This window comes from Rhineura floridana, chromosome 5 (genome assembly GCF_030035675.1).
Source record: "Rhineura floridana isolate rRhiFlo1 chromosome 5, rRhiFlo1.hap2, whole genome shotgun sequence".
Classification (NCBI taxonomy): domain Eukaryota; kingdom Metazoa; phylum Chordata; class Lepidosauria; order Squamata; family Rhineuridae; genus Rhineura; species Rhineura floridana.
The window spans coordinates 176,978,088-177,001,840 of record NC_084484.1 but is presented as its reverse complement, the minus strand read 5'-3'; positions in this window follow the sequence as shown (position 1 = coordinate 177,001,840).

Genomic DNA, 23,753 nt, shown 5'->3' with positions numbered 1-23,753 from the left:
ACACCCTCTGGCCTCTACCATTGGCCAAAGGAGCAAGGACTACCAGGAGGTTGCACCCCTTTGCCTCCCAGGAAGAACATCATGACACAGAGGTGAGCAACCTGGCCCCATCCATCGGCCAAAGAAGGAGCAGCTGCAGGGACCTTCTCTGCCCCACTGCTGCCACCTCCAGAAAGAACATCTGCCTCCTACTGCCATTTGCCCTGGGAGTGCACAGTTGAAAGGAGGCATGGTTTGTCCTTGGCCTAATCGGTCAGCCAGGGGACTATGGACCACCCACCTGTGTGTGTGTGTGTGAGAGAGAGAGAGAGTGTGTTTGTGTGTGTATGAGTGTGTGTGTGTGAGTGAGTGTGTGTATGAGTGTGTGTGAGTGAGTGAGTGAGTGTATGAGTGAGTGTGTGTGAGTGTGTGTGTGTGTGTGAGAGAGAGAGAGAGAGAGTGTCTGTCTGTCTGAGTGAGTGAGTATTATGGTGCTCTTTTTGGACAGGGCACAAGTTTGCCCAACTCCATTTGGGAGGTTAAAACACTGGTGCACCTGCAGTGACTGCCATGTGCCAACCAAACAGGGGAGGGATGTGGCCAGCCTAAAAAGGCTGGCACTGCCTTCCCCCTCTTCAGTGCATTCACTGAGCAGCAACCTGCCCAGCCCCTCCTTATCATTTACAGCCGAAGTGGCAAATCTTTTTTCGCCTAAGGATTACATTCACCCTTGGCTGACCCTCCAGTGCCTGCATGCCACACTTTTGCAATCCCACACATACACCACACATCTTCTAAATAAATAATGTCATTTCATTATTTATTGAATTTACATCCCTTCTTCCCGAAGGAGCCCGTGATAAGTACATGACAGAGCATTCCTAGCTGCTGCACCAAGCCAGATTATTGATGTGCCAAGCCCAGTATTCTAGATGACAGCAGCTTTCCATGGTAAGGTCTCAGGGATATTTCTTTGCTCTTCACCATGGAGTCCTTTTAGATCATGGCCTGGGAAACCTCTGGCCCTCCAGATGTTGTTGGACTCCAGCTCCTCTGAACCCCAGTCCGTACGGTCAATGAAGTAATGGGAGCTGTACCAGAGCAGCTTCTGGGGGGCCAATGGATCTCCACCACTGATTTAGATGAAGATGTCAAGGACTGAACAAGCGCACAAATCATGGGCTCTGCCACTAAGCTGTGATCCCATTCTGTAGTTACTTGGTACATGGCAGTACCAGCCAGGTTCACAATACACATTAGTAACTAAAGATGCAATGACATTTCTTTGCTCTTGAAAATCTAAGGCTACTGGACGCCTGGCCCTTTCCTTTTGCTCTCTTAAATATAGAATCTCCCACCCACCAGTGAATAATTTAATTGGTTGCTGCAGACAATGTTCGAGCCACAACAGCAGGTGGACATTTTTAAACGCACACTATAAATGTTCAAAATCAGGCTTTGCAGTTTTCCAAAAGTGCTTTAAAGATGTTCCATTGAAACAGTGCTTTCTTCTTCTTATTTTGACAGACAGAAGAAGGGAACAGAAGATTGAAAGGATGGCAAGAAGCTGTCTTTTTTTAAAAAAAAAACAGCTTTAATAAAAGAAGTTTATTTCTCTAGAGTTTCTTATTTCTGGTTTTGGTGGACATTTTTATGATGCTTCTCACTCTCTTTATTGGACTTCGTCCATCTGAGTAGAACAAAGCAAATAGTGCACCACAGAAGGTCCTTGTCATCTCTGGTTGAGAATGTGGTCAAAGGGTTCCCCCTCCTCTGCCATATATTCTTCACAGCTAGCCCTGGGATATCAGAAACTCAGCTTCTCTGCTACAGATGCTAGAGGAGCAAGGATGTCTATTTTGGAAGACTGGCACAAGTTTGCAGTTTGATTTTGCTTTTCAAATCCAGACACTGTTGCAGGTTTAAGATCAGACCACTGCAATGTATATTTTTGCTATTTGTCATTAAGCCCAACTCCTCTTTGAAGCATTATGGTAGCTACGCTAGTGCTGGTTTGGTAGAATTATGGAAAGCTATTGTTAGCTTTGGGGCTTGTAGTAAGGGATGAGCTAAGCACCTAATTCTGACTCGTTTCAGTTTTGCCAATGCTCAGTCATAGGTCTGGTCCATCCTGCTGCTCACACGCTATCCATTTAAAGAACATTCAAATCACATGGCTTCCCCCAAAGAATCCTGGGAACTGTAGTTTATGTCTCACACAGCAATAATTCCCAGAACCCTTATAAAACTACAGTTCCCAGAATTTTTTTTTCGGGGGGGGAAGTCATGCTTTAAATGTGCTCTAAATATATGGTGCATACACAACCTAAAACAACTATGCATTTTGTACATGCTTTTTATGTAGAATACACATTTTGTGTTCACTTTCTGAACAAAATACACAATGCTTTTTGATGCATTTTTTCTGTAGAATGTGCATCATGTGCGCATTTTAATGTAAAATGCTTATTTTTGTGCTTTTTTTTTGCACACTGGAACTGCATCACAAAATTCAGGGAAGTGACTGGGAGTTACATTTTGATCTGCAAGTATGTTCAGGAATGTGGGATCAGGTCTGCCTGCTGCAAAAGCAGACCAAACAAATTTCTACGCGCGTGCACACACACATGCAGCAAGGGCCTTTTGTGACCTTCAGCTTGATGTAGACAATAGCGACTGTTAATGTTTCATGGGGACAGGGTGTATTAGATATGTCCGTAAGGAGCAAAATTCCATTTCCACCACATTTGGAGACCAGCCAGTGTTTGATAGCATAAATCCCCTAGTTATAGCTGTGCAGTTTTCTACAAGCCTACTCAGTGGAGGGTGAGGGGAAGAACACAAGCTTCAGAAGTGTTAGTCTTCCATCATCTGCATCAAACATCCAGCTCACAGATCTTCCCCAGAACACAGATTGCAAGAGAACAGAGCCCTCTTCAGGCCACTCCTCAGAAAGCAGCCTGAAGCCATCCTCCATATGGCTGCAATGAAATCCCACAGTATCTGAAACTGGAACCCGATTTTGGAATTCCACTTCAGGCAAATCTCAGCCAGAAATACAATCCTAAATTGCTGGAAGTGTGGAGGGGTTTCACAATGTAATAGTAAATCATTTTAGAGCTCTTTACACATGTGCAGAGGCCTCCATTATGTGTTGGGGTTGATAATGTTCTAGCATGTGCAGAGGTGTCCATGCTTGTGTGGTGAGGCTTAGCCACTTACCAAAATGAGTAGGGACCCTTCATGAGTTGGGATTCCTTCTTGTTTGGGGCTTGATCCCTGACCCCACCAAAATCTTCAGACTAGGTCTTGCCCAGTCTGCTTTCAAATGATATTTTCAGGTACATTCTGTATTTTGGGGACGCTCAAGGGTGTCTGTAAATTCTGATATGAATGAACATAAAAACTGCATCTCCCAGACTAATGTGCAGATCAGAAAGTTATCAACTGGCTTTCACACTTCCATAATTTCCCAACACAGCTGGAAAAAAATCAAATCAGAGTACATTTAAGCATGCACAGACTGAGAGGAAATGTATTTGGAAAGGTACATGTTGTGAGAAAATGTTTTAAAATACATATTTAAATAACATTAAGTTGTGAGGTGTTTTTTTTCCAATAAAGAAATAAATGACAGATTAATGTGGAAACACAGGGCTGCTCCAACAAAGTAATCCCATTAGGATTTCCACTTGTGCAATGGACGTTCCCCTCCCTCTCCTCCCCCAGCACACCTCCCAAATCTGTTCTGGAGGTTTCCCCAACCCTCCAGAGCAATTGGGGAGCACATTCACAGAAGAGAGGAAGGGGCATTTCCATTGTGTGAGTAGAACTCCTTGCGCTGATGGGATTACTCCAATGAATACAACCCATGACAAATATATGGGTGAACCTACGCTAAAGGGTCATAACTGTGGCTCAAACGTAATGTGTGCATAATGTTTTTCAAGTGGAAGGACCAAGCAATGTCATGATAAAATAAGGTGGTGTGGTGTTCCCATTGGCTACTGTCCTGCCAATCAACACAATATGCTCAGGAAGAGGAGGCAGCACAAAGGATTCAGCCATTTGGGCCATCAGTGTTGGGAGGAGTGGACCTAGTGAGAAATCAATAAGGAAACATAGGAAATGGACCATTAGTGTGGCAGCACCTACCATTTGGAATTCCCTCCCCTTCAATATTAGACCGGCACCATCTCTGTTATCCTTTTGGCGCCTACTGAAGACCTTCCTTTTTCAACAAGCCTTTTAAGTAGAGACCTTATCCCAGTCTGCGTCTGTGTTGGAATTGCTTTAGATAGATAGATAGATAGATAGATAGATAGATAGATAGATAGATAGATAGATAGATAGATAGATAGATAGATAGATAGATAGATAGATAGATAGGAGGTTTTTAAAGCTTTTAAAATGTTTTTAAAAGATGTTTTGTTTTAATATATTTTAAAGCCTGTTTTCATTATGTTTTAAAGTGTTGTTAGTGTTTTTGTTTGCTGCCCTGGGCTCCTACAGGGAGGAAGGATGGAGTATAAATCTAGTAATAAATAAATAAATAAATAAATAAATAAGCAAGCAGGCAAGCAAGCAACTTGAATCATACTATATGCAAAGGGTGGTCAACTTCAGGCCCAGAAGCTGAATGCAGCCCTCTAGGGCTGTTCCCAATCAACACCCCGAGTCCAGTTCATATGTCCATATCCAGGATATGTCTATCCCTACCTATATATCCATCTTTCTAAAATGTGCAAGTTTCCATGCATTCATACTTCTTTATCTTCCTCAGGCTCCTGCCCTCGGGTATTGGTATCTAGGGTTAGAGACATTTGCCAGTTCAGTTCATCTCAGTTTTCCAAACTTTCAGTCCACCCTACTTTAGCATGTGCATTTTATTGAGAAGTGTGCATGGAAATTCATATGCCATTTTTCCTGTACATTTCTCAGAATATGCATACGTTGGCATGCAATTTTGCTGAAGTGTACACAGTTCTGAAAACAATTTTACCCAGTCAAATGCATTTTTGTACATTATTTCTGCTAGTATAGACACAGTTTTCTGCTTGTGTTTTTGGCTGGAGGGCTGCATTGCAAGAATAGGAGGAAAGCTGCTTTCAGCTTGGTTCGGGAACTACAAATTACATAAATTCACAGTAGAAGGCCAAGCAAACAGGTATCTCCCAATCCATATCCCAAGCTGATTGTAAGCCTTCTCCATTGTAGACTGCCCTGGGAGTGACCCAGTATAACCTTAGACTTTGTACGACTGTTGCCTCTTTCTTTTGGTGTTGATATCTTTGGGCGTTAGAACAAATTAAACCAGAACTACCATTAGAAGCTAAAATGATGAAACTGAGTTAAATCATTCTTTGGACACTAAATGAGAAGACAAGATTCACTAGAGCAGACAATAATGCTGGGGGAAACAGAAGGGAGTAGAAAAAGAGGAAGGCCAGACAAGAGATGGATTGATTCCATAAAGGAAGCCACAGACCTGAACTTACAAGATTTGAACAGGGTGGTTTACAACAGATGCTATTGGAGGTGGCTGATTCGTAGGGTCGCCATAAGTCGTAATCGACTTGAGGGCATATAACAACAAAATCTATTTTTAAACCTCACTGGTAATGCCAACCACATTTTCTTCCATGTCCAGTCAAGAATTTTGAGAAAAGTGAAAGGTGTTACACACACACACACATCTCAAACAGGTTTGATGCCTCTTTATGTCACAGAACGTAGTATTCTTTATACACTAGAAAGATGGGGGCAATGATGTTTCCCCAGCTCAAACTGTATTGGCATGGAGTAAGCCAAGTTACTTACCCCATTTATACATCTTGAAGTTAATTCAAGTGATTTTCAGGACTGGCTTGGAAGCTTTTCTTTTTGTTTGAGAATCATTGTGTCCCACCAGAAGCAAAATCAGATGAAAATTTTGTGGTCCTGCTTGGGCAAGGAACAGAAGGAACGTAGAGAAGTCAAAAGTGTTTCAATAATACTAGCAAACCTTTCCTCGGGGATTCAGTACATTCCTACCTGACATATTCCTGAGAACCTACAATCTTCTGAAGGTTGCTGATTAAACCTTCAGCAAAGACCTAATGTTAATAACACCTTACTTACATATTTAGCCAAGAATCATAAAAAGGCACACAGAAACTTTAAATGTGCATTGCTTTATATATAAAAAATCACTGTGACTCTTTTTTCCCCATCCTATACGTTTCCCTCCTAATAAATTAGATTAATTTCCATCCAAGCAAGTTTACTGCCAGTTTCCTGCTAAGGACTTGAACCCTGTGCTAACAGTCTTGAGTAAAGTGAGTGCAAGGAGCACAATTCTAATTAGTGTTCAACTAAAGTGTTCAATCCAGCAAAGATTTTTTGGGGGTGTTTGTGAAAATGGCCCCAAGGTTGGATTAATTTTGGGGGGGGTAGCAAGTGAATATTAAGTACTTTATGGGAGGGATATTACCTTTAAAGAAAAAAAACATTTAAGACTTTTATATTTATTTTTCTTAACAACAAAAAAGGCTTGCCATTAGAGACAGGCTGCAGAGCTAATTCCATCCTATTTTGGTCTCAATTATAGGTCATTGGTACATGCTGTGGTAACCTCGCGTCTGGACTACTGCAATGCGCTTTACGTAGGGCTACCTTTGAAGACGGTTCGGAAGCTACAGCTAGTGCAAAATGCGGCGGCCAGACTGCTAACAAGAACCAAGCGGTCTGAGCATATAACACATGTTCTGGCTCGCCTGCACTGGCTTCCCATATGCTTCCGGGCAAGATTCAAAGTGTTGGTACTAACCTATAAAGCCTTATACGGCGCGGGACCACGATATCTGTTGGAACGCCTCTCCCGATATGAACCCGCCCGTTCACTACGGTCTACTACGAAGGCCCTCCTCCGGGTCCCAACCCATAGGGAGGCCCGGAGGGTGGTGACAAGATCTAGGGCCTTCTCAGTGGTGGCCCCCGAACTATGGAATAGTCTCCCCGAGGAGGTGCGCTTGGCACCAACACTATCATCTTTTCAGCGCCAAGTTAAAACCTTCCTCTTCTCTGAGGCATTTTAATTTAAGTTAATTTAATTTTAAATTGTTGTAATCTGATTTCAGTTTGTACAGTTTTTATATACTTCATTTTATGAGATTGTGTAATTTTATTGTATTTTTTTGATGTTCACCACCCAGAGAGCTATTGCTAGTCGGGCGGTATATAAGTTTAATAAATAAATAAATAAATAAATAAATTTCTGTCCCGTTCCACCTTATTCCACCTCCCTGCAAGTGATTCCATCCTGCTGAATGCATTCTGTATGCCTCTTGGTTGTACTTTTGATGTAAAAATACACACTTTTCAATGCTTTTTAACAGATTCACTAGTAAAACTGGCATTTTGTATGGCTTTTTTTAACATATTTTACATATTTCTCTGTGCACCTTTTGCTTACCAACAATGCACTGCAATATCCAGAGCAGTGTGTAATCGGATGGGGCATTGCTTTACAGTCTGCAAGCAAGCTGTCAGATCTAGTAAGTCTGCTGTTAAAAGTGGACCAACTTAATTCCTCCCTCCTCCCTATTTCCCACCATTCAAGGGTGGCTTGGTTGTTCAGTGCCACTGGGAGTGGTGCTGTGTCAGGGCATCAAGGCATTGTTGTTGGTGGTGATGATGATGATGATGGTAATACACTGCTTTGGTAGCTTCTGGCTGTGAAGCGGTTTATAAATCTGCAATTAAAATAAGTGGCCTGGGATTATTTGGAAGACTTTCAATTCGAATGTCTGCCTGTGCCTTTCCAAAGAACAGCTCAGATACCTCCCTTTCACATGAGTTCACAGGCAGTTATAAAGTAATCTGGATCCCTGAATAGGTTTGCAAATAATGTTTGAACACTCAACCACATTGCTTTGCCATCCTGCTAGGAATATCAAACAAACAGAAGGTGATTGAGCCACAGTAATCAACCCCAAGGAATTTCAGATAACTGCTAGGCATCTGAACTTTGAAGCACCACTGCAACATTTCAGACTTTTGCCACCATGTTTCTCTGGGTTAAAAGAGAAAAACAGAAACTAGTGACAATGGAGAGGACATATAGCTCTACACTAACTGTGTGGAAGTTATTCAGTGGGCCTTACTGTTCCCAATTCTTTCAGTGGCCTATTGGGATAACTGGTTCAGGTAGATTTTGTCGGTGGGCTTAGTAAGGAGGAACATGATTGATGCTACCCCAGTTTCAGTGATCATGGATACAGGGAGGTGTGGCCATGGAGAAGGGGTGAACTACCATATGCCTTGTTCCTCTCTCCCACTCCTGTCATGGATGGGTTCCTCATTGCTCATCTGCTGTGCCACTGGCCTGTGTGTGCTGTGTTTTAATGCCAGATGGGTACGCAATAAGACCACACTCATCCATGATCTGATCATGGATGAAGGTGCCAATCTGGTGTGCATTATCAAGACCTGGGTGGATAAGCTGGGAGGAGTTGATCTGACCCAGCTTTGCCCACCTGGATACTTGGTGCAATACCAGCACAGGCTGGAGGGACGGGGGCAAGGAGTTACTGTGGTCTACAGAACTTCCATCTCTGTCACCAGGAAACCACTCGGTCTTAGAGCTGGCTGTGAGGGCCTGCACCTGGTGTCAGGCCAAGGAGACAGTAAGCTAGGATTACTGCTGGTGTACCATCCATCCTGCTGTCCGGCACCTTCTCTGACTAAGCTGACAGAGGCCATCTTGGCTGTGGTATCAGAGGAGCCCAGAATGATAATCCTGGGTGATTACAATGTCCATAATGAAGCTGCCTTTAGTCTTCCTGCTCAGGCTTCATGGCCTCCATGATGACCATGGGGCTGTCTCAAGTTGTCACCAGCCCAACACATAAAGCAAGGCACACCCTCAACTTGGTTTTTGCTCCAGATGGAGGAAGAGGTGATCTGGAGATGGGGGGTGGATGTCACCCAATTGTCATGGTCAGACCACTTCCTGGTGAAGTTTAGACTTACGGCTCCGATTCTCCCCTGCAGGGGTGGTGGACAGATTAAGATGGTCTGCCCTTGGAGACTAATGGAATCCATAGGATTCCTGAGTGCCCTGGGGGAGTTCTCAGTAGATAGAGCAGGTGACCTTGTTGAAGCCCTTGTTACGTGAGGTGCATCAGACTTTTTACACAGTTGCCCCAGAGTGCTCTCTCCAGCATTGTGGAGACTGGTTTGCACCTTGGTACACCAGTGAGCTAAGGGCAATGAAACAGGCTAGATGACAGCTAGAGCACAAGTGGTGAAGGTCATGCTGTGAGGCTGATCTGGCACAAGTAAAACATGTGGTTTACAGTCACCTGCTGTGTGGCAGTGAGGGCAGTAAAGAAGGCCCACTTCTCTGACACCATCACATTCCCAAGTAGCTGTTCAGTGGAGCTTTTCCATATTGTCAGGGGTCTGTTGACATCAACTCTAGGAAATGGAGTTTTAGTCACTTCAGAGGCCCTCTGTGAATTGTTTGTAAGGCACTTGGGGGTAAAGTTGCTCACCTCCATAGCAATCTTGATGCCCCATCCACATCTACTGTAGTCCCAAGTGAGGTGTCCAGCGCAACATCTGCTGCAACTTCTTGGGATCAGTTTCAGTTGATGTGGCCTGATGACACGGACAAGGTGCTTGCGACAATGTGGCCAGCAACATGTCCTGTCAAATCTTTCCCTTCTTGTTTCATTAAAGCTTGCTGAAGGGGTTTAACTGAGTGGATCCATGGTGTGGTCAACACATCATTGTGGGAGGGAGTGGTCCCAGTTACCATGAAAGAGGCGGTAATCCAACTGTTCCTGAAAAAGCCCACCCTGGGTCCATTGGTATGTGACAACTACTGCCCGGTCACAAATACCCCCTTTTTAGGGAAGGTGATTGAGAGGGTTGTGGCACAGCAATGACAAGTACTCTTGGATGAAATAGATTATCTTGACCCATTCCAGTCTGGGTTCAGGCCTGGTTATGAGACTGAATCAGCCTTGGTCACCCTGATGGATGACCTTTATCTGAAGAAGGACAAGGAGATTGCGACCCTGTTATTCTTACTTGATCTCTCAGCGGCTTTTGATACCATTGACCATCGTATCCTTCTGGACAACTTGGTGAGAGTGCATTGGATGCACCGTTTTACAGTGGTTCTGATCCTATCTCCAAGGTCATTTTCAGAGAATAGCACTGGGTAATTGTCTTTCGGGCCCCTGGCAGTTGTGCTGTGGGGTGCTGCAGAATACCATCTTCCCCCCCCATGCTGTTTAACATCTATATGAAGCCCTTGGAAGCAGTCATCAGGAGATTTGGGGTGAGGTGTCAGCAGTATGCTCTATTTCTCTGTAACATCTGAACTGGGAGAGGCCATGCAAGCCCTGGACTGCTGCCTGGACTCGGTGGTGGGCTGGATGAGGGCCAATAAACTGAGTCTGAATTCTAGCAAGACAGAGGTGCTGTGAGTTGGTGGTTCCTGAGTTTGAATAACTGGTCAGTTGCCTACTTGAGGCCCAGGTGGCCTCAGTGGCTAGGAGTGCCTTTTACCAGCTTCGGCTGATAAGACAGCTGCTGCCATTTCTGGACTGGGATGGCTTGACCACTGTTATCCATGCACTGGTAACCTCCAGGATGGATTACTGTAATGCGCTCTATGTGGGGCTGCCCTTGAGGTTGGTCTGAAAGCTGCAGCTGGTGCGAAATCAGGTGGCAAGACTGCTCACTGGGGCAACCTGTCACCCCGCAGCTGAATGAATTGCACTAGCTGCCCATTAGCTACCAGGCCAAGTTCATAGTTCTGGTTTTGGTATACAAAGCCCTATACAGCTTGGGACAAGGATATCTGAAAGATCATCTTATCCCTTATATACCCAGTCGATCACTGTGCTCTGCAGGTGAGGGCCTCCTGCAGATACCATGTTATCAGGAGGCCTGTTCCGCATAACATAGGAGACGGACCTTTAGTGTAGTGGCACCTGCCCTCTGGAATTCCCTCCCTTTAAATATTAGATAGGTACCATCTCTGTCATCTTTTCGGTGCCTACTGAAGATCTTCCTCTTTCAACAAGCCTTTTAAGTAGAGACCTTATCCCAGTCTTCATCTGTGCTGGAATTGCTTTTTAATATGTTTTTAATGCTTTTTTAAAAAATATGTTTTTTAAGATGTTTTGTTTTAATATGTTTTTAAGGATGTTTTGTTTTAATATATTTTAGTTTGTTTTTATGATGTTTTAAAGTGTTTTTAGTGTTTCTGTTTGCCGCCCTTGGCTTCAACTGGGACAAAGGGCAAGATATAAATCTTATTCTTATTGTTACTCTTATAATAATAATAATAATGATGATGATGATGATGATGATGATGATGATGATGATGATGATGATACACTAGGGGGGCATGCTGTTTTGTGCAAAAATCTCCCATGGTCAATTCCAAGCATTTTCAGTTTAAAAAAAATAACCCGCCACCTCCTGAGCCAGTCTGCCAAAAAAAAAAAATCTTTCACCAAAATCTGTTTCCCTGCTATCTCTGTCCATTGATTCTAGTTCTACCCTCAGAGCAAAAGATCTGCCCCTTTTAGATTATGCCTCCCAGTTTTTTCTACAAATGATCATGTATTATGTGCCTTAGAGATTCATACCCCTCCTTGCTTGTAAAAGCCAAACAAAGTGGGCAGAAATCATAACAAATAGATTCACACACATCAGCCATAAAAACAAGACAAGAACAGCGAACGTAACAGAAAAAGCAGCAGCAATTAAACAATACCAGCTAAATAACCGGGGGGGGGAGTTATTAAAGAGAAGCCAAAAAGAAAGGTTTAAAAAGAGGCTGCGTGTTAGAACATCAACCTCCCAGGATAGATGCTGTGCAAAAGTACTAATGTACATGAGTAAGCCATGCACAGGAGCCACCAAGAGCATCGGAGGATATGCACTCCTACTGCATTGAAAGAGAGATGGCAGAGGAACTCTGTCATCTCCACCATCCACAGCCAACTTGGTTTTAAACTCTTTTTGTATTGTGCTTTATATTGTTCTGACGCGATCTGGGACCTTCTGGTGAAGGGACGGTTAATAACAATTATTATTATTTATTATTATTAGTTTGTTTATACCCCGCCTTTCGGCCAAAGGCCCTCAAGGCGGCTTACAAAAAAACACAGATATAAAATACAATATAAAAATGCATCAGTAAAACAATACAAAATACAGTCTGCAAAAGTTAAATAACAATAAACATACTAGCTATAAATTTATTTTAAAAAAAAATAGCATTAGTTGGGATACATCTTGAACCGTCCCTAATCTTTTCAAACCCTGAGGTACCATGCAAAGTCAGTCACTTAGCCTGGCCCAAACTGCCCCATTGTTGTTAAGCTGTCCCTCAGCTGGAAGGTAGATCCCAAAGACAGCAACCTCCAGATGTGGGAGTTGTGCCAGCGGAGCATGGCAGTCCCTGACTGCGAAAATTCAGGCTGGCAGGGAGGGAAACTTCACAAAGAGCACTTCCTGGTGCTGACTCATCCTGAGGGGGTTTGCCAGCAGGACGGGGTGTTTTTAAAAGCCTGGCAAAGGGAGCCTGGCACAGCAGCTGAGCTGCGCATAGGAGGGGAGATAACAATAACTGGTACCACTCAGCATGATATGCTTCTGCCTGCTGTTTCCACTGCGTGTAGAAGTTCACTTTTTCATGCAGGGCAGCATTCAGTGCCCTTGTACGGTCATGGGCTGTGAAAATGTATGTGAAGTGCTGGGAACACACAAAAACCTATAAAGTGTGCATCTACAACGAAGGCAGCCCACGACGGTTCTGTTCATTATTTCATCCTCTCCCCCCATTCCATCCCCTCTTCCCCTGGTTTCACTCTCCTCTCCCCCAAGCAATCAGCATTCCATGCCCAGTGGGCATGCTCAGTCCTCACTGGCCTATTGGCTTTTTCTTCACCTTCAGACTTTTCCCCCTCTCCATTTTGATTCTTTTGGGGTGGGTAGGGGTGGGGACTGATATAGAGACTTGTGCCCAAGCCCAGCTTGCATTGACAGTTTGCATCTGTGCCCTGATGTCTATGGGAAAATCTCACTTCCATCCCTCAGGACATTTTTTTTTTAAAGTGTTCAGTTGGGATCAGGAAGTGCCTTATCCAGACAATGGTGCTGTTATTTTTACCTTTTTAAAATATATATTATATATTAATATATATTTATACAGTATTTATGTGTCTACATAAACTGTAAATGCTGTAAACCGCCCAGAGAGCTTCGGCTATGGGGCAGTGTATGAATGTAATAAATAAATAAATACGTGTCTCTTTCTCCCCTCTCTCTTTCCAACCACTCCATTCCACCTCCGCACTCTCACTCACTGAATATTCCATTCCATTGAGTTCTTATAGGGTGCTTGGGGGGGGGCGACTCCCCTTACATATTTTTTCTAGATATTTCAGTGAGAACCAGTATGGCGTAGTGGTTAAAGTGTTGGACTACAACCTGGGAGACCAGGGTTCAAACCCCCACACAGCCATGAAGCTCACTGGGTGCCCTTAGGCCAGTCACTGCCTCCCAGCCTCAGAGGAAGGCAAAGGTAAACCCCCTCTGAATACCTCTTACCTATTCATAGGGTTGCCATAAGTCGAGATCGACTTGAAGGCAGTCCATTTCCATTTTTCAGATATTTGAGTGGTCTGCTGACACTGGTGTGGTGCCCTTTGGGCTCCCAAACAGTGAGCATGGAAATACTTGAATGGGAAATGTTGGGACATATTGCTAAGTATCAACAATCTCAGACCTTAGGATCAGAGGGGGTAGGTCCTGTTGGTGCTGCTGCTGGATGCCTCCATGGCAGGGCCTTTTCGGTGGTGGTCCCCCATTTGTGGAATGCCCTCCTGATGAGGTGTGTCTGTCACTCTTATTACTAACATTCAGGAGGAATTGAAGAACATTCCTGTTCACCCAGACTGAAACGTACTGTCCCCAGCAACCTTGAAATTATTAGCTGTGAGTGTATGTGGCTCTTTTTACAATATTTTTAGACATTATTCTTGTTTTGAAGTTTTAATATTTTTTCCAGAAAACTCTATTATGTTGTTAAATGTGTTGTTTTTACTGTCATGATTATGAGCCATCGATCAATGGCAGAGTGCAAGCTTTCCATGAACAACTCCCACGTTTTGCTTCTGGCATTTATACCAATTCACTTTGGAAGGGTCCAGCACTCTGGGAAGCTGCCATCAGTCAGAGTGGGCAGCACTGGACTAGATCAGGGGTAGCCAACATGGTGCTTTCCAAAAAGAAATTGGACTACAACTCCCATCACCCTTTATCATTAGCCATGTTGGCTGGGCATGTTGGAGTCCTTACATAATCTGGAAGGCTTTGTATTGGCGACCCCAGACTAGAAGAATGTAGTGGACAGAAATTTCCACCATGTTTTTATCAGTGAGGTTTCCTTCACTGAGAGAGAAGAAATGAGGCATGCAGCTTTCTTTTACCAGGACCAATGGCCACTGCCTTGGGCTAATGAAATGCAGCAGCTAGAATATCTGTCAGTGGAACAAATACATGTCTCTGATAGATAGCCCATTTTCCTCCCTTAGCTGGCCTGGCAATGGCAGTTGGTGGCTCCATGTCAGTGAGGCAGTGGAATCCACTCTGGGTTTTAGTCCAAACTTTCAAGGAGCTGTCCAAGATGAAGCATTTGAAAGTTTTGACTAAAACCAATTCCACTGCCCTACTGACATGAAGCCACCAGCCGCCACCATGGCCCTGTGCAAAATTGGTTCTCCAAGGAGTCACCAAAAGGTAACAACTAAACAGTCTACTGCCTGTCAGAATCAAATGGAGACTGGAATGAGAGGGTGGGTAAAATGTGCTAAAAAAAGTATCCTGAATTTCACCACCATTCTTCAGCATTTTATGAGAAAAGAAACAACTTTCCAAAATTATGAAAGGGGAAAAAAATTGTTTTGACATTCTCATGGATGGGGTGCGAGTTTTTGTTCTGCTTATTATGGGTGGTAGTCTACTAACTTTGATAACTTTCCTGATAATTGCCATGACTTACTTAGGTTCATTAAGTTCAATGGGTCTACTTTAAGAAAAAGTTAGTTGAAAAGTTAGTTACTTTCAAGGTGGCTAAGAGGTGCTTGTGAGTAGGGCACAGGAGAAATCTGATTCAGTTCGCAAACCAAAACATGTATCATTTGAAAGGCACACTTCTCCAAATTTTGCAATAGTGTTTTTTAGCCAAACAGTGTGTATAAAAATGCATATACTGGGGGTAAAGAGTGCATAGAAATGCAAATGGAATACAGGAATGTATTGCGTTAAAGGAAATTGCTTTGCAAAAAGGTGTATATTAGGCACATTTGCATAGAAACAGAAATATTAGGAGAAACTTGCAAGAAAATGCTGATGAATTTTGAGAAGGACTTTTTGAAGAGATTCACAAACTGACGTAGAAATGTGGAGAACTGAACTAAAGATTAGAAACATGAGAAACTGAGAGAAGTGGAAATGGTCAGATGTGTCCATCCTCACTTGCGAGTGCCCTTTCTTTCAAACCATCACTCCAGTGGTCTGCACTTTGCAGCCTCCCAGGTGACTTTGTGCTGGTGTCAAAACATTTGTGGTAGAAGGCCAGTGCTCACCATCATAACCTCATCATGCACAATTCCAAATGTATTTTGGCATTTGCAGGATCTGATGGGTTGAGTAGACCCCAAGATTTATTTGCAGACAGGTGTGCATCTCACTCCTAGCTGTTTTACTAGGAATACTGGTTGCCTGTGGCTTGTTTTCTCTGCCTGCTCCTTTCTTGGGTTCCCTGGCCCCTTGCTCATCTCAAATAGCTCTGGAGGGTTTGTTTGTTTGTTTTTTAAAAAATGCTAACAGCTGAAAAAATGTGGAGAACTGAATTCAAGGTTGGTAAAATGAGGAACTCAGAGAACCACAACTGACAGATGGTTCCATCCCTCATGAAGACCAAATACGTTTCTCCTCCACCTCTATTGGTAGCCCTGGTGGTTCACCCCATGAGGCAGCTGTGCATAGCTCCATTGGTTCTCAGCTCCTGATATGAGAACACACCACCACTGCTCGGTTGCACTCTTCCTGCAGCTGGAATATACCTCCAAATGGATTGCCTAACTGTAGCTCAGTGGTAGAGCAACAGCCTTACACGCAGAAGTTTTCAGGTGCAATCCCTGACACCTCTGGATGGGACTGAGAAAAGACTTCTGCCTGACACTCTGGAGAGATGCTGCCTGTCAGTGTAGACAGTAATGAGTAAAATGGTTCGATGGTCTGATTCAGGATAAGGTGGCTTCCTATGTTCCAATCTTGGGCACGTTGGTGGATTGGGGAGGAGCAGTAAGGTTCATCAGCCCACATCTGGCAAGAAATAATCAGCCTTTGGCATCACCCGGGCTCATACCCTCCTCCTCCTTACCTGTTTCAAACAAGCCTATTATGACTCTGGAAAGACACACAATGCCAAATGCACCCTTTTCTCCAATTTTGACAGCTTTACCCCACATAAATAATAACTTCTCAGCAGTTCTGGCCAGTCATTTCATTTAGGAGGCCTGCCAATGCAACTGTGTCTTTGTTTGGATACCATCTGTCAGTACCATCTACTGTCCCAGAAATGAACCTGCTTAGCACCTTCTGTTGAATTGTTCTGAACACCTAGGGTTTCATTTGAATTAGAAATGTTTCCACTTTGAAACATGTCCAAGTAAATTGTTCTGCTCGAGCTAGCAAAGTATGGGAGTTTCATTGTCTCAGCAACATCCTTAGCTTACCTAGCTCTACTCAGACGTTCTTACTAATGCCTTTTCCCAATACATTGATGAGGCTATGCTGACCAGTTACACCCCCTGGCATCCACACATGCAGGATGAACATCTGCTGGGATGGACCCTTTGCACACACAGCTGTACTCGCACAGTCTTCCATTCAATACGGCCCTTGCACCATTGGGGTTCCAGATCACCTGCAGGTATAGTGTGACATCAGGGTTGTGTGCCTACCTGGGAGAAAACCCAGGTTAATTGCCGCCCTGGGCTCCTGCTGGGAGGAAGGGTGGGATATAAGTCAAATAATATATAAGTTAAACCTCTGCATAGGGTTCCTGCGTGAGACTATGAAAGAGGATAGAACAAGAATAAAAAAATAGCCAAACTTCAATGGTGCCTTGAGCTGGTACATGAAACTGCAGAGACCTTAATGATGGGTGCTAATCATGCACATTTGACATTCTAACATTTAATGTTCTATTGTGAAATTGTATTCATGGTGGGAAACATCAAACTGCAGTTAAAGGCGCAAGAGCAGTCCGTGTGAGGGCCTTTTTCTGGTCAGTTGGTAATCTTAGCTTTAAGGTATGGAGCAACACCAAGATATGGAGTAATAGAAACTGATTGCCACCACACCAAAGAAGACTCGGGACACCGATATGGTATAATGTTATATTTATTAAAATATAATAAATATTAAATATTATTAAAATATAATAAATATTAAGCCAAAATCCAATTCAATCCAATTCAATCCAATTTAACTCCTTCGGGCAGATGAGGTGAAGACTAACTAGTAGGGAATACTCCCTCAAGGTTAAAATAGGTCAGTCACCTTGGACTGTAACTCCAGACCAAGGATGTGGGAAAAGTCATACCTCCTTGCTATTGGAGTCAGGTATGTGGTTCCAACTTCCGCATCCTGGCCCCACCGTACAAGAGTTCACCATGATGCGCAAGCCGGTCCAACTAGGACACTCCCCAGATCCGCACCAGACATTAAGCATTGATGGTTCCCTAGGGAGTGCCCTTTACCAAAATGCCTCAGCCTCCTTACTTTTTTCCCAAATACCTCACCTGCCCGAATTCCATGCCACAAGAGGGGATCAGCTGAAGCTTGGTCCCCTCAACCCAAAGCAAACAAAAATTCCAAACCCAACCTAAGATCCTCACACCCACGCTCAGAGAGATGAATACCATCATCTCAAAACAAATGTGGGGAATGAAGCTGAATCCTGTCGTGGGGAATAAAAGCCCCACCAAGAGACAAAACCAGGTCCCTAACCTTTCTATCTATTAACCCACCTTCTGGACCTATCAATCCTGTTGGGGTGAATCGCACACACTTCTCACCAGCATATCTGACCATACTAGAATGAGATCCGGATAAGAATGCGTGAGCCAGGTAGAATCATGAGTGACCTAGAGCAGCAAATCCAAACCTGGCCGCTGCACCAAGTCATTCTCCCCCAAATGAACTAACAAAACATAGGGCCGGTTAGCCGAAGACATGATTCGGCATACCAAAGGCATCAATCCATCCCACAACATGCCCCTCTGAGCCTCACAGCTAACAGTTGCACGAACAGAAAGCTGTAGCTGCATCTCAGCAAGAGAAGAGAAGGCCCTCCAGCGCACCCAAAATAGAACAGAATGGCCACAAAGGACGATCCTCGCAGGAACTGGAAGGCTCCGCACACCTAAGGAAAACAGAAACAACGAAAGACGTTAGGATTAATACCTGACTATGACTTAAAAATGGAAGAACGCCACCTGTCAATCACCTGGATATCATCAACGCTCATGCCCATGAGGGCTGCAGCTGTGGCCACCCACATCCGAAAGAAATGCAGCCCATCGACTCCAGCATCGCGACCACTGGCCAACAAGGCCCGCCGAACAACAGCCCAAAATTGAAACTGAGCCAGGGCAGAACCATCCACATGTATGAAGAGATATAGCTGGCCTGACAGACAGAAACTGTCGCACTGCAAAAACTGGGCATAATTCAGGAACCTGGCAACTGCATAAAGATACAATACTGCCATGGCCCTTTTGATCAGTCTTAGAGACTCGAAGGGAGAACCTCACTAAATCAGCACCTAGCGTGCAATCACTAGAGCAGAAGGCTCGATAGGACACATCGCGCTTTGAGGAAACTCATACTTCACTAGGGCGAAAAGCACCATAGAACATCGTCAGAGTTACTGCGGCAATAGGTGAGGCTCATTACTGAGATGAGCACATAGAATTAAACAAAGGCAGGATCTGGAGGATGACATCGGGTGTAATTGGTCTCCTCTGGTCAGTGGGCCTGTGAGTGGAATGCGACCAACCCTGAAGGACCTTTCTGACCCTAAATTTACAGAATGATCCTGCAATCGTCTTGCCTTGGAAATAAAGGCCAGCGCAGAGAGGTGTCCAGCGATGGTTGACACAGAAATATTTTGCCCTTTTAAATGTAACATGAATTGCAGCAAATGAGATACAGGAATTGGCAAAGCAAAAGGCCGAGCATCATGAGCGCGAAACGCCTGTAATTTTCCAAAAACACACTGGTAGGCTCCCTGAGTGCCGGGAGCAAAGGCAGAGGCTATGGCGGCCCCCACTTCTAATTCCAAGGCTCCACAGGAAAGAAGGTAACGATAGCTCGTATGGCCTGAACATGATCTGAACGCATGCCCACAAGGGCGGGGGCCACTGCCACTCCTCATACACTCCTGCATCTCACCACAGGCCTGTAAGGGCCCCCCAATGTGAAAGCAGCATTGCAATTGGGTTAGGACAGATACGTCGAGATGTATGAACAGGTAACACGGCTTGTATGATCAGAATGATTCCAGAACGCATGCTCACAAGGGCGGCAGCCGCTGCCACTCTTCTTTCAGAGAAGTGTAACACATACTCTCCTGCATCTTGCCACAGGCCTATAAAGGCCCCCCAAACATGAAAGCAGCATTGCAATTGGGTTAGGACGGATACGTCAAGTCGTATGAACAGGTAACGCCGGCTTGTATGATCAGAATGCTTCCAGAACGCATGCCCATGAGGGCGTCGGCCGCTGCTGCTCCAGTTGTAAAGGAATGCAACTCATACTCTCCTGTATCTCGCCACAGGCCCATAAGGGCCCCCCGAACTTGAGATCAGCATTGCAATTGGGTTAGGGCGGATACGTCAAGACATATGAACAAGTAATGCTGACTTGTGTGATCCGAATGCTACCAGAACGCATGCCCCTGAGGGTAGCTTCCGCAGTCACTCCTGTATGAAAGAAATGTAACCCCCAAACTCATGGGTCTCACCACGGTCCATAATGGCCCTGCGAACAACATACCAATAATTATAATTGAATCAATGCGTATCCATCGATATGAAAAGATAGCGCTGGCCCACTGGGCTAACAGAAAGAAAGCTCCATTAAATTGAAACCGGAGACAGAGTGGGCGATGGGCAGCCCCTCAACTTCGCCACCCAGTCACAATCCCACTGCTCAACCTTAAGCATATGCACTAAACATCACAGAAATGTAAGCACAAGGCTCAAATATGACGTGACTTGCCTGGAAAGCTACTTTTACCAGGGCAAAAGGCTCCCTAAAAAGCTGTTAAAGCCGCCGCCTGGAATAACTTTTCCTCATAAGGAGGGAAGCACTAAGTGCTAATCAAAGGCAGAAGCATCATTAGTACATCGGGGTGAATGGCCACATAGGACCAGATGGTCTTAGGGTGGAATGCGACCAGCCCCCTCTAATTTTCATAAAATGGCTTCCAGAATGCACTTGGCTTGGAAATTAAAGGCCAAGGCAGAAAGGAGGCTAGATATATTCCCTACAGTAACACCCTGCCCTCTTTAGGAGAGCATGAACTGCAAAAGGTGTACAACAGACATACATCAGAAGGAATGGCCACATAGGACCAGGCAGACTTAGGGTGGAATACGACCAGCCCCTTGTGACATTCATAAAATGGGTTCTTGAATACGCTTGGCCTGAAATTAAAGTTCAGGGCAGAAAGGTGGCCAGATGTATGTTTCACAGTAACACCCTGCCCCCTTTTAGGAGACCATAAACTGCAAAGGTGTCCAATTGATATCGGCCATGCCCAAGATAGGGCATACAAAGATGGCACAGCCGTCATTCTGCAAACCCGGACATGCCGAGCGACGAACAGAATATTATATTGTACTTTGCAGAACAAACGCACACGCAAAGCACATCGCTCAAGTAGCATCGGGGGTCTGGGGATTTACCACAGAACCATAGCCTAGTGATGCACTGACAATGTACCATGCGGTTCCGAAGGGCAGAAGGCCACATATGTACTGGGAGCACTATTGGAAAGTAGTCCAAGAAATTAAAAGCTAGAGTGAGCCCCATGCCCCCCAAGGCGGCCAGCCATTGCTCGGCACACCAACGGGGACAGAATTGACACCAAAATTACAACCACCAACTGTATCAAAGCTTACCTGCAGTTCAGGCTACAGGAGCAAGTCCTTTGTTCTTGAAGAAAGAATGGCCGTTGAAGTCACATCTGGCCAGCAGCACTTGCACCATCCCAGAGAAGTGGTCGGGATCTAAGCATCAGCCTGGTCATGATGCAAATGCCCACACAACCTATGCAGGTTTCCCACTGAAGGTTCTCCTTCAGATGCTATAAACAAGCACTGCCAGCCTGAAGTAGGAATGAATGTGAATCTAACAGGCAGCAGCGCCTATTATGCAGGAGACTGCCATGAAATAGTCACGATTGAAGTGGGTTACCTGTTTCTTGTGAAACAAGCAGTATACAATTCGTATTGTAGGAATAAATTTAAACTGAGTTAAACAAGCCCTGAAAAAACATCATAATATAGATTTACCAAATGCTAGAGCAGCACTTTAAGCAAGGATCCAAAAAGCTGTCATTTTTAAATTAAGCATATTTTATGTTCCATTTAGATATTCCAGGGATGAAAACAGAGCATTTGAAACTACAGGCAATAGGATGCCATTAGACAACCAACATGTCAAATTATACCTGCTACACTCCTGTTATAGAAAAAAACTATTTTTATAAGCTCATTAACTTCTAGAGGTTCCTAAGGAAAATACAGTTAAAATTTAATCATTCAAAAAGCCAATGAAAACTGATTCAGCAACTTATAATCTTTTAAATTTTTGTCATTAACCTTAAACGTCTTGGCTCTCAGAAAGCCACAATGATGAGTTTTTCTGGCTATAGAGCATATTACTTTAACCTTACACGGCATAGATTACCTTTCTCTGAGTCACACTTATTTACATATTTTGAAGCCTCATAGGAATTCTGAGAGGCGGGATTTCAATATACTCACATTAAAATAAATTATCTGTTGCCCTCCAAAGATGATATTGCACAGGCATTTATCATTTTCTCCATGCAATAATACATGCAGCAAAAATATGAAGCTAAATAATCAAAAACAGCAGTTTAAAAATCAAATCAAGAATTTAGGAGTACAAACAGAGCTAAGTATATAAAATAAATTGAGATGGAGATGATCAATAAGAAAAGGTCTATCTAAAACCTATATCTCTGCAATGCTACCACCCAGAATAAGCTTTATATATCTATATATAAATATACATATGTATCTATCAATATATTAAAATTATTTTATATATTTATCTAATTATTTATTTAATGATGATAAAATTATTTTATATATAATAATAAAATTAAGAAGACAAAACAAGCAGACACCCCCCACCCTTCCAAGCAACTCACACCTCCCCCATGAAAAAGCACAAGGAACAACGGGGGGGGGATCTAAATATACATATATATCTATAAATATATTAAATTAATTTATGTATTTATCTAATTATTTAATAATGATAAAATTATTTTATATATAATCAAATTAGTAAGACAAAAACAAGCCCCCCCACCCTTCCAAGTAACTTGCAGCTCCCCCTTGAAAGAAGCAAAAGGAACAATGGGGGGATCTAAGGGGAGGGGGTAAAAGACCCAACTCCCCACAACACCCAGAAAGGGGTGGGAGAATTATGCGGCAGGCTGAATGGAAGGGGGGCTTAACAAAAGCTACTGGCAAACATGGGGGGGTACTGAAGCAAAGTGCCTCCGTAAGGTCCGCTTCAGCAAGGCCCCAATAGAGCACAAGGAAAGTCCCTGAAACAAATGGGGGGGGCATGGCGCTAAAACGCACCAGCAAAACACCTGCTCCAGGAAGGCCCAAAAGGTTGTGACAAACGCGCCGCTCACAAGGCACTGGGAGGGCCCCCTGTGGCCCACCAAACAGCTGATCCACAATGCACAAGAAGGGGCCCGCAAAAGCCACTCAAAAAACGGCCAGGAAGGCACGGAGCAAGTGGCACGATTAAAACACCTGCCTGTAACAGCATGCAATCTACCCGCCGAACAGCTGACACACGGGAATTGAATTTAAAGGAAACCACTCCCCCAACAATCTTTAAAACATCTGAACTGTCAGGGATCAGTACAGGCAGAGGGAAAAACAAGGCAATCAGGATGTTTAGAAAACCTGCCTGCTATTAACCTAGTAAACTATTAACCTGAGGAACAGCTGATGCGTGGGAACTGGGAAGAAAGGAAAGAACCTCCTACACACACACACACACACACACACACCCTAACAAACAGGAGATGGCCAGGAGCCGAGCAAGTTAAATGAGCACGCGACGATGAAGGCGGGAAAACCGCCACAAACCAGCAACGAAGCAAGTCAGCAAGGGAACGAAGCAGACGAGGAAGCTACCTTGCAAGCTTGCTGCAAGGCAAAAAAGGCAGGTCTTCCAGGGAGGAGCGGTCTTATATACCCACTGATCCCTACCTCATAATTGGCCCTAAAATTACCACCTGACCCCCTTTGCTTTCTTCGTGAACCTTCCCGAGCCTTCTATTAATTATGGGTGGCGGCAAACATGCCCCCTCAAAGCGGGAACGCCATTTCCAAAGTGAAGCACAA